The sequence below is a fragment of the Bombina bombina genome, chromosome 4 (genome assembly GCF_027579735.1).
Source record: "Bombina bombina isolate aBomBom1 chromosome 4, aBomBom1.pri, whole genome shotgun sequence".
NCBI classification, from domain to species: Eukaryota; Metazoa; Chordata; class Amphibia; order Anura; family Bombinatoridae; genus Bombina; species Bombina bombina.
Window position 1 is genome coordinate 290,888,054 of NC_069502.1, and position 11,839 is coordinate 290,899,892.

At 43.4% G+C, this 11,839-nt stretch overlaps 1 non-coding gene across 1 annotated transcript; it reads left to right on the top strand.

Annotated features, from left to right (window-relative positions):
• The first annotated feature begins 4,888 nt into the window (after positions 1–4,888).
• Positions 4,889–5,073, top strand: LOC128658524 (U2 spliceosomal RNA). The gene has a single exon (XR_008402207.1). It is a non-coding gene; the product is annotated as a U2 spliceosomal RNA (small nuclear RNA).
• The last annotated feature ends 6,766 nt before the right edge of the window (positions 5,074–11,839 follow it).

An 11,839-nucleotide genomic window follows, 5' to 3' on the forward strand; every position in this document is an offset into this window, starting at 1 on the left:
TCCAGTCTTCTATCTTCTTCCATCCGGAGCGGAGAGGGTCCATCTTGAAGCAGCCGACGCCGAGCCATCCTTCCTCACCGACGGACTAATGACGAATGAAGGTTCCTTTAAATGATGTCATCCAAGATGGCGTCCCTCGAATTCCGATTGGCTGATAGGATTCTATCAGCCAATCGGAATTAAGGTAGGAAAAATCTGATTGGCTGATTGAATCAGCCAATCAGATTGAAGTTCAATCCGATTGGCTGATTGGATAAGCCAATCAGATTGAGCTCACATTCTATTGGCTGTTCCGATCAATTCAATACAATACAATCAATACAATTAGCTAAATTAAAAAAAAACCCCACCAAATTACAGAAAATAAAAAACAAATTACAAGATCTTAAAACTAATTACACCTAATCTAATAGCCCTATCAAAATAAAAAAGCTTCCCCAAAATAAAAAACCCATAGCCTAAACTAAACTATCAATTGCCCTTAAAAGGGCCTTTTGCGGGCATTTCCCCAAAGAAATCAGCTCTTTTACCTGAAAGAAAAATACAAACACCCACTCCCAACAGTAAAACACACCACCCACACAACCAAACCCCCAAATAAAACCCTAACTAAAAAAACCTGAGCTCCCCATTGCCCTGAAAAGGGCATTTGGATGGGCATTGCCCTTAAAAGGACATTTAGCTTTATTGCTGCCCAAAGCCCTAGCCTAAAAATAATACCCACCCAATAAACCCTTAAAAAATCCAAAGACTAACCCCTGAAGAACCACTTACAGTTTTGAAGATCCGACATCCATCCTCAACAAAGCCAGGAGAAATCCTCATCGAAGCGGCAAGAAGTCCTCAACGAAGCCAGGAGAAGTCTTCATCCAAGCTGGGAGAAGTGGTCCTCCAGATGGGCAGAAGTCTTCATCCAGACGGGATCTTCTATCTTCATCCATCCGGCGCGGAGAGGCTCCACCTTCAAGACATCCGATGCAGAGCATCCTCTTCTTTCCGACAACTACCGATGAATGAAGGTTCCTTTAATTGACGTCATCCAATATGCCGTCCATTAGATGCCGATTGGCTGATACAAGCTCAATCCTATTGGCTGATTGGATCAGCCAATAGGATTGAAGCTCAATCCTATTGGCTGATTGCATCAGCTAATAGGATTTTTTCAACCTTAATTCTGATTGGCTGATAGAATTTTATCAGCCAATCAGAATCTAAGGGACGCCATCTTGGATGACGTTATTTAAAGGAACCTTCATTTGTTGGTAGTCGTCGGAAAGAAGAGGATGCTCCGTGTCGGATGTCTTGAAGATGGAGTCGCTCCGCGCCGGATGGATGAAGATAGAAGATGCAGTCTGGATGAAGACTTCTGCCCGTCTGGAGGACCACTTCTCCCGGTTTGCATGAAGACTTCTCCCGGCTTCGTTGAGGACTTTTTGCCGCTTCAATGAGGACTTCTCCCGGCTTCGTTGAGGATGGATGTCGAATCTTCAAACTGTAAGTGGATCTTCAAGGGTTAGTGTTAGGATTTTTTAAGGGTTTATTGGGTGGGTTTTATTTTAGGTTGATGCTTTGGGCAGCAATAGAGCTAAATGCCCTTTTAAGGGCAATGCCCATCCAAATGCCCTTTTCAGGGCAATGGTGAGCTTAGGTTTTTTTTAGTTAGGATTTTATTTGGGGGGTTTGTTGTGTGGGTGGTGGGTTTTACTGTTGGGGGGTTTGTTTGTATTTTTCTTTCAGGTAAAAGAGCTGATTTCTTTGGGGCAATGCCCTATAAAAGGCCCTTTTAAGGGCTACTGATAGTTTAGTTTAGGCTAGGGTTTTTTTATTTTGGGGGGGCTTTTTTATTTTGATAGGGCTATTAGATTGGGTGTAATTAGTTTAAAGATCTTGTAATTTGTTTTTTATTTTCTGTAATTTAGTGTTTGTTTTTATTTGTAATTTAGATAATTGTATTGAATGTATTTAATTGTATTTAATTTAGGTAATTAATTTAATTGTAGTGTAACTATTAGTTATTTGTAGCTAGCTTAGGGTTGATTTTATATGTAAGTATTTAGTTTTAAAATAGGAATTATTTAATTATTAATTGTAGGTTTTATTTAAATTTATTTAAAATATATTAAACGTTAGGGGGTGTTAGGGTTAGACTTAGGTTTAGGGGGTTAATAAATATAGTATAGTGCCGGCGACGTTATGGGCGGCAGATTAGGGTTAATAAATGTAGATAGGTAGCGCGATTTAGGGACCAGCAGATTAGGGGTTAATACTATTTGACTAGTGTTTGCGAGGTGGAATTGCGCCGGTTTAGGGGTTAATATGTTTATTCTAGTGGCAGCGATGTCAGAGTGGCAGAACGCTCCATAAAAGACTTTCTTGTTCAGGAAGCTATAACCAAATCAGTAAACTAATGAATTCCACTTGCCTAATAGTTGCCCTCATCTAACTTCACACTAACATCATTCCCCACCTTTGCAGTACCTACCTCCTGTTTCTCACCCTCCTACCCATTTAGATTGTAAGTTCCCCACGGGAACAGGGCTCCCAATTCCTCCTGTATTTGTTTGTTAAATTTTGTCTGGTGTCTCATATTATACTGTCCTTTTATCTTTGTTACCTATGAACAGCGCTGCGGAATCTGTTGGCGCTTTATAAATAAAAAATAATAATAATAATAATAATTAGGGGTTAATAAATTTAATTTAGTGTTTGCGATGCGGGAGGACCTCGGTTTAGGGGTTAATAAGTAGTTTATGGGTGTTAGTGTACTTTTTAGCACTTTAGTTATGAGTTTTATGATACGGCTTTGTAGTGTAAAACTCATAACTACTGACTTTAAAATGCGGTACAAATCCTTGAAGGGATAGGGTGTACCGCTCACTTTTTGGCCTCCCGGACCAAGCTCGTAATACCGCGATATGGAAGTCCCATAGAAAAAAGACTATACGCAATTTGCGTAAATTGATTCGCGGTAAGGCCCAAAAAAGTGTGCGGTGCCCCTAAATCTGCAAGATTCAAAATACCAGCGGTAGTGAAAAAGCAGCATTATAACCTGATAATGCTGCTTTTTCAGTATAATGAAAAACTCTTAATCTAGCCGAGAGTAAATGAATGAATACTTGGAAAATTAAACGTTAAATTGAGGATTAGTGATGTCGCAAACATAAAATTTTGCTTTCGTGAACCGCGAATGCGAAATTCCGCAAAAGTTTGCGAAAGGGTGAACCAGGTGAACCGCATTGACTTCAATAGGCAGGCGAAATTTAAAACCCACAGGGATTCTATCTGGCCACAGTAGTGATGGAAAAGTAGTTTCAAGGGGACTAACACCTGGACAGTGGCATGCCGGAGGGGGATCCATGGCAAAACTCCCACGGAAAATTACATAGTTGATGCAGAGTCAAAGGGCATAAATCACCTAACATTCCTAAATTGTTTGGAATAACGTGCTTTAAAACATCAGGTATGATGTTGTATCGATCAGGTAGTGTAAGGGTTACCCCCGCTTCACAGTGACAGACCAAACTACCCGTTTAACGCACCGCAAACAACCGCAAACAGTCCATTTGCACAACCGCAAACTCCCCATTTGCACAAGGTTGGATACCAAGCTAGCCATGTCCCGTTCCTTGCCCTCACTGATGTCATTGAAGGTCTCTTCCTCCACCCAGCCACGCACAACACCAAGGGTCCCCGAAAGGTGACAACAAGCCCCCTGGGACGCCTGCTGTGTTTGGTCTTCCACCTCCTCAAAGCCACCTTCCTCCTCTGACTCCTCTTCTTCAGACTCCTCTCTCTGCGTTGCCTCTCTCTGCATTATTATAAGGTGTGTTAAGTAGTACTATTCTTATCAGTTTAATCCCTGTTACGTCCCCTATCAGGGGACGTGTATATGGCATGGATTTTAGGAACCGGGAGAAGGAAAAAGATGCTTGGTCGGTCCTCCTACTTCAAATTTGGGGCACTGCGCGTGCAATCTACTGTGTCATCAGATATGAGTGGTGTGTTCAGTAGTACTATTCTTATCAGTTATAATTCCTGTTATGTCCCCCTATCAGGGGACGTGTATATGGCATGGATTTTAGGAACTGGGAGACGGAAAAAGATTGCTTGGTCGGGTCCTCCTACTTCAAATTTGGGGGCACTGCGCGTGCAATCTACTGTGCCACCAGATATGAGTGGTGTGTTCAGTAGTACTATTCTTATCAGTTTAATCCCTGTTAATGTCCCCTATTTAGGGGACGTGTATATGGCATGGATTTTAGGAACCGGGAGATGAAAAAAGATGCTTGGTCGGGTCCTCCTACTTAAAATTTGGGGCACTACGCATGCAATCTACTGTGCCACCAGATATGATGTGGTGTATTCCGTAGTACTATTCTTATCAGTTTAATCCCTCGTTATGTCCCCTATCAGGGGACCGTGTATATGGCATGGATTTTAGGGACCCCCGGGAGATGGGAAAAAAGTATGCTTGGTCGTAGGATCCTCCTACTTCAAATTTGTGGCGACTGCGTGTGCAATCTACTCTGCCACCAGATATGAGTGGTGTGTTCAGTAGTACTATTCTTATCAGTTTAATCCCTGTTACGTCCCCTATCAGGGGACGTGTATGTGGCATGGATTTTAGGAACCGGGAGATGGAAAAAGATGCTTGGTCGGTCCTCCTACTTCCAAATTTGGGGCACTGCGCGTGCAATCTACTGTGCCACCAGACATGAAGTGGTGTGTTCAGTAGTACTATTCTTATCAGTTTAATCTCTGTTACGTCCCCTATCAGGGGAAGTGTATATGGCATGGATTTTAGGAACCGGGAGATGGAAAAAGATGCTTGGTCGGTCCTCCTACTTCAAATTTGGGGCACTGCACGTGCAATCTACTGTGCCACCAGATATGAATGGTGTGTTCAGTAGTACTATTCTTATCAGTTTAATCCCTGTTACGTCCCCTATCAGGGGACATGTATATGACATGGATTTTAGGAACTGGGAGATGGAAAAAAGATGCTTGGTCAGTCCTCCTACTTCAAATTTGGGGCACTGCGCATGCAATCTACTGTGCCACCAGATATGAGTGGTGTGTTCAGTAAGTACTATTCTTTTCAGTTATTCCCCGTTACAATCCCCTATCAGGGGACGTGTATATGGCATGGATTTTAGGAACCGGGAGATGGAAAAAGATGCTTGGTCGGTCCTCCTACTCAAATTTGGGGCACTGCGCGTGCAATATAATGTGCCACCATAAAGGAGTGGAGTGTTAAGTAGAACTATTCCTATCAGTTTAATCCCTGTTATGTGCCTTTTTTATTGGTTGGTTTTTGAAGCCACATGTGCTGCACCAGAGGCCAGAATAATTTATGGCATGTACACATGCTTTGAAAAAATAGGTATTGTTGCAGCCGCTGCTGATGTTTGTTTTCCTAGGCAGAAAGTGCCCTAAAACATTGCGGCTTGAAACCTAGTTGGTGGCAGATAAGTCATGCAAGTCATCCGGCATTCAGAGATAAAATACACCAGCGTGTGGACCATTTTTAGCCCAAGGCAGCTCATCTCATCAGGCCTTTTTAGTCGAATGTATCACCCAATGTCAGTCCCTTTGGGATCCATCCCTCATTCATCTTAATAAAGGTGAGGTAATCTAGACTTTTTTTACCTAGGCGACGTCTCTTCTCAGTGACAATACCTCCTGCTGCACTGAAGGTCGTTTCTGACAGGACACTTGAAGCGGGGCAGGCCAGAAGTTCAATCGCAAATTGGGATAGCTCAGGCCACAGCTCAAGCCTGCACACCCAGTAGTCAAGGGGTTCATTCATCTCCTCAGAGTGTCGAGATCTGCAGTTAAGGCGAGGTAGTCTGCTACCTGTCGGTCGAGTCGTTCTCTGAGGGTGGACCCCGAAGGGCTGTGGCGATGCATAGGACTTAAAAAGCTACGCATGTCCTCCATCAACAACACGTCTGTAAAGTGTCCTGTCCTTGCCAGTGTAGTCGTGGGAGGAGCAGGATTACTTTCACCTCTTCCCCTGTTAGATTCCCCTTATGCTGTGACATCACCCTTATACGCTGTGTAAAGCATACTTTTTAATTTCTTTTGGAACTGCTGCATCCTTTCCGACTTGCGGTAATTCTGTAACATTTTAGGCACTTATGCTATACCGGGGGTCTAGTAGCGTGGACACCCAGTACAGGTCGTTCTCCTTCAGCTTTTTTATAAAAGGGTCCCTCAACAGGCACAACAGCATGAAAGACCGCATTTGCACAAGGTTGGATGCCGAGCTACTCATGCCCCTTTCCTTGTCCTCAGTGATCTCACTGAAGGTATTTTCTTCCCCCCAGCCACGTACAACACCACGGGTACCAGATAGGTGACAACAAGCACCCTGGGGTCCTGTTGTGGTTGGTCTTCCTCCTCCTCCTCAAAGCCATATTCCTCCTCTGACTCCTCTTCCTCACAATCCTCTTCCAGCGTTGCCGCTGGTCCAGCAAGCGATGCTGATAAGGCTGTTTCTGGTGGTGATGGTGACCACAACTCTTCCTCTTCCTCTTCACGCTCATCTAGTGCCTGATCCAGCAACTCTTCGCAGGGCACACTCCAGGAAGAAAGCAAATGGTATGATGTCACTGATGGTGCCTTCGTGCGACTGACTAGGTTTGTCACCTCCTCAAAAGGACGCATGAGCCTACAGGAATTGAGCATGAGCATCCAGTAACATGGCAAAAAAAATCCCAGCTCCGCAGAGGCTGTTCTAGCACCCCGTCATACAAATAGTCGTTAATGGCTTTTTTTTGTTGGAGCAGGCGGTCGAACATTAGGAGTGTTGAATTCCAACGTGTCGGGCTGTCGCAAATCAAGCGCCTCACTGGCATGTTGTTTCGCCGCTGGATATCGGAAAAGTGCGCCATGGCCGTGTAGGAACACCTCAAATGGCCACACACCTTCCTGGCTTGCTTCAGGATGTCCTGTAAGCCTGGGTACTTATGCACAAAGCGTTGTACGATCAGATTACACACATGTGCCATGCACGGCAAATGTGTCAACTTGCCCAAATTCAATGCAGCCACCAAATTTCTTCCATTGTCAGAAACCACTTTGCCAATCTCCAGTTGGTGCGGAGTGAGCCACTGATCCACCTGTGCACTCAGGGCGGACAGGAGTGCTGGTCCGGTGTGACTCTCTGCTTTCAGGCAAGTCAACCCCAAGACGGCGTGACACTGCCGTATCCGGTATGTGGAATAGTACCTGGGGAGCTGGGGGTGCCGTTGATGTGGAGCAAGACCCAGCAGCAGAAGAGGACTCAGCCGAGGAGGTTATGGAAGAGGATGGAGTAGGAGGAGTAGAGGAGGTGGCAGCAGGCCTACCTGCAAGTCGTGGCGGTGTCACCAACTCCTCTGCAGAGCTACGCATTCCATGCTTGGCAGCCATCAGCAGGTTTACCCAATGTGCAGTGTAGGTGATATACCTGCCCTGACCATGCTTTGCAGACCAGTTATTAGTGGTCAGATGGACACATTGCCCCAACACTGTGTGCCAGACATGCCATTACTTCCTTTTGCACAATCGAGTACAGGTTGGGGATTGCCTTTTGTGCAAAGAAATTTCACCCGGCTACCTTCCACTGCGGTGTCCCAATAGCTACAAATTTTTTGAACGCCTCAGACTCCACCAGCTTGTATGGTAAAAGCTGGTGGGCTAAGAGTTCAGACAAGCCAGCTGTCAGACGCCGGGCAAGAGGGTGACTTTGTGACATTGGCTTCTTACGCTCAAACATGTCCTTGACAGACACCTGACTGTGGGCTGATGAGCAGGAACTGCTCAAGGCGAGAGACGGAGTGGCGGATGGTTGAGAGAGGGCAAGGAAGGACAGCAGTGGTTGACGTGGCTGAAGATGCTGGACCAGGAGGAGATGGCGGCTTTGAGTTTGTGTGCTGCTTGTACTCATGTGTTGATCCCATAGGCGTTTGTGATGTGCGATCATGTGCCTTCGCAAAGCAGTTGTACCTAGGTGGGTGGTGGAATTCCCACGACTCATTTTCTTTTGGCACAGGTTGCAAATGGCATCACTGTTGTCAGAGGCAGACACACAAAAAAAATGCCACACTGCTGAGCTCTGCGATGACGGAATTCTGGTGGTGTCAACAGCATGCATTGATTGGCATTGGCGTGCTGTTTGGCTGACCCCGGGTGCCGATGCATGCTGTCTGACTGTGCCACTAGCTCCTTGCAACGACCTCCCCCTGCTTCCAACTCGTCTCCTCCTCCTCCTCCTCCTCCTCTCTGTCTCCCCATCTGAACTTTCCCCCTGTTCTTCTTCTCTTCTAGCGGGCACCCACGTGACATCCACGGACAGCATCGTCATCATCAACCGCTTCACTTGTATCTGAGCAACTCAACAAAGGAAGCAGCAGCGGGTACAACATCATCATCATCACACCGTACGTCCATGTGCTGTAATGCTGCCTGACTGAGACATATCCCTGTTATCTACATCCTCTGGCAATAATGGTTGCGCTCACTATCACTCATTTCTTCCAACTGATGTGTAAATAACTCCTCTGACAGATCAAGTGAAGCGGCTGTGGTGCTAGTGTTGGTGGTGGCGGCAGGCGGGCGAGTGGTAACTTGAGAGGTGCCCGAAGCTTAAGCTGGAGGAGGATGTTGCGTCAAGGTTCCGAGCGGAGCTGTAGAAGATTGGGTTGTCCTGTGTTAGCCAGTCAACTATGTCCTCAGAACTGTTCGAGTTCGGGGTACGTGGCCTCTGAAACTGGGCATTATTCTAGGTCCAAAGGGAATCACAGCACCACGAACACGACGGCCCCTGCGGGGTGGCCTGCCACTGCCTGTCATTTTTTTTTAAATGTACACTTACACTACTATTAAACAAGATATGAGTGGTGGCACTGGGCAAGTGGGCACAGTATAACGCTGTGAGCCTGACACAAAAAAGCAGACTGATGTTTCACAGTCCAAAAAGTTTTTTGTTTTTAAATGTACACTTACACTACTATTAAACAAGATATGAGTGGTAGCACTGGGCAAGTGTCACAGTATACGCTGTGAGCCTGACACAAAAAAGCAGAATGATGTTTCACAGTCAAAGTTTTTTTTTAATTAAATGTACACTACTATTAAACAAGATATGAGGGTGGCACTGGGCAAGTGGGCACAGTATACGCTGAGCCTGACACACGCTGGCGGCAGGCAGGCAACTGCAATTAGATTACACAAGCAGACTGATGTTTCACAGTCAAAAAAGTTTTTTTTTTTAAATTTACACTACTGTTACACCAGATATGAGTGTGGCACTGGGCAAGTGGGCACAGTATACGCTGTGAGCCTGGCACACACACTGGCAGGCAGGCAACTGCAATTAGATTACACAGGAAAAAAAAAAAGCAGCCCTAAAAAGAGATCAGATGAGTCCTTCAGGACTGTAGTGGACACTGAATACACTAGCCTAGCTATAGATTTCCCTATTAATCAGCAGCAGCTACACTGTCCCTCCTCTCCCTAAGAATGCAGCTTCCGAATTAATCTAAAATGGATGCTGTCCAGGAGGTAGGAGCGTTGGGAGGGACGGTCTGCTGCTGATTGGCTGGAATGTGCCTGCTGACTGTGAGTACAGGGTCAAAGTATTACTCAATGATGACGAATAGGGGCAGATCGAACATCGCATATGTTTGCCCGCCGCGGTGAACGTGAACAAGCTATGTTTCGATTAAACCTGAACTATTTGTATGAACCTGTGAACTGTATTTCCTTATGGTGAGAATAAATAGTATGATCAAACATAGTTTGAAAATCTATTATATAAGCATGTTCTTATATGACATATAATATCGATTCAATATGAACACATTTTAATTGTTTTAGGTATGAAAGAAATGTATATGCAGTGCAATGTATGTGTCACAGGGAGCCATTACAGTATCAAAATGATTAAAGGGACAGTCTACACCAGAATTTTTATTGTTTGAAAAGATAGATAATCCCTTTATTACACATTCCCTAGTTTTACATTACCAACACAGTTAATAAATAAGCTGAGGTGGAGGTAGGTGGCGCAAATGAATGCCGATTCCCTGTGACTACGTGTTACTATCCTGATACACTTGGTTATAATAAGTATCGCTTCGATTTTAAATAGCCTAAATTGCTACGTAATAAATGCTATTGATCAACTATTCTTTTTGTGTGACTAAGTATTAATAATATACTCTTACATAAAATAAATGCCAATATGCTGATGATAATAAAACAATTTATTAAATCTTAAAATATATATATGTATACACTTTACACAATATTGATGTATACACTTTACACAATATTGACACCGGTGTCAGAAGATACGTGAAATTTTAAAAGAAATATAAAATGCTTCGAAGTATTAAGTACATAAAATGAGGATAGAAATATATAAAATGATAAAAGATATTAATACATTGAAGTAATTTTATGCCACATTGAGTTACAGTGTTATTTACATACGGTCTATAAACGTTTTAACCTTACAGTTTAGGCCGGGACTGCGTGATGGTTTCACTATATTATATTATTGCGGATAGTGCTGTATTTTATTACGCTTTATAGTACCTTTAAGTGTATCTGTCTGATGACACTTTGTGCGTTGGAGAATACTGCGGTTAAATATATGCCGCTGTTTGATTCTCTTTAGTGTATCCGTCTGATGACACTATTTTTGTTGGAGAATGCCGCGGTTAAATATATGCCGCTGTTTGATTCCCTTGATTCCTAGGTGAGTCGTGATGTTTGAGCGTTCTAGCAGTTAATATATGCCGCTGTGATGACTTATTGCAGTCTAAGTTCCACCTGCAGCAGTAAGCGAAGGATGATGATAATCTTCGTGGTGATTCGCACTGACGTGTGAATATTTCCTGCGGTTCCCGTGACCGCTTAATGTGTTGTCGGTCAGTGACCGATTTAGCTCTTTAAAGGATTTGGTTCCTGATATTTTGTTCGTGAAATGTGGGGTCTTTGCCGCTTCAGTTTTTTGTTCTTCTGCCTCCGTTTGCTGCCGGTCAGTGACCGGTCCGGTTGAGTTCTTTGAAGTTTTTGGATGGAGTGCTGCTCTTGTGTCCTGCAAATCTGTGTGAGGGTGATCGGTATCAACGCGTTTCGGCTTCCAAGCCTTTTTCAAGATACCTGATGAGTAGATTGGCCAGCTATTTATACCTTTTTCGGTTAACTGTTAGACTGCCAGTAAGAAATTATTGTAATTTTCGCTTCTAGTTAGTTTTAACGTCATTATGAATTGGTTCTGGATAAATATCTTATATACAAATTTTACAGATATTCGTACTTATCATTTGTGGATCTTCAATTTATTATTGTGCACGATATTGCAACTTGGCTATAAGGAGTATGTTATTAAACATATATCTAGATTTTGGGATATATTCCATACAGACACATTTTTTTAGAAAATTTGTGGTCTGTGAAAATACATTTATTGTTGTGCACATTATGATATGGGTTAATGCGTACCTTAGATATTTCTGCTATACGCTATTTTGTTTTGAGGCGTAAACAACATTATTGGCGTAAACTTTAACTTTGGGTAAAATTTAAAGGTAAAATTTAAAGGTAAAATTATGGGTAAGGTTAAATATGAATTTAGTATTATGAAAATTGTTATAGGGTTGAGGTTATGGGTCGACCAATTATTCTATGGTGTAAATTGACTTATGCATATTTACATATCATAGAGTTTGTCAGAAGTTATAACACCTAGAATTTCTAATGTGTGACTTATTCTTAGTGGACGGGTTCTAACATATATGTATCCCTAACTAAAACTGTTGTTTGATTACATCATTAAACCAGG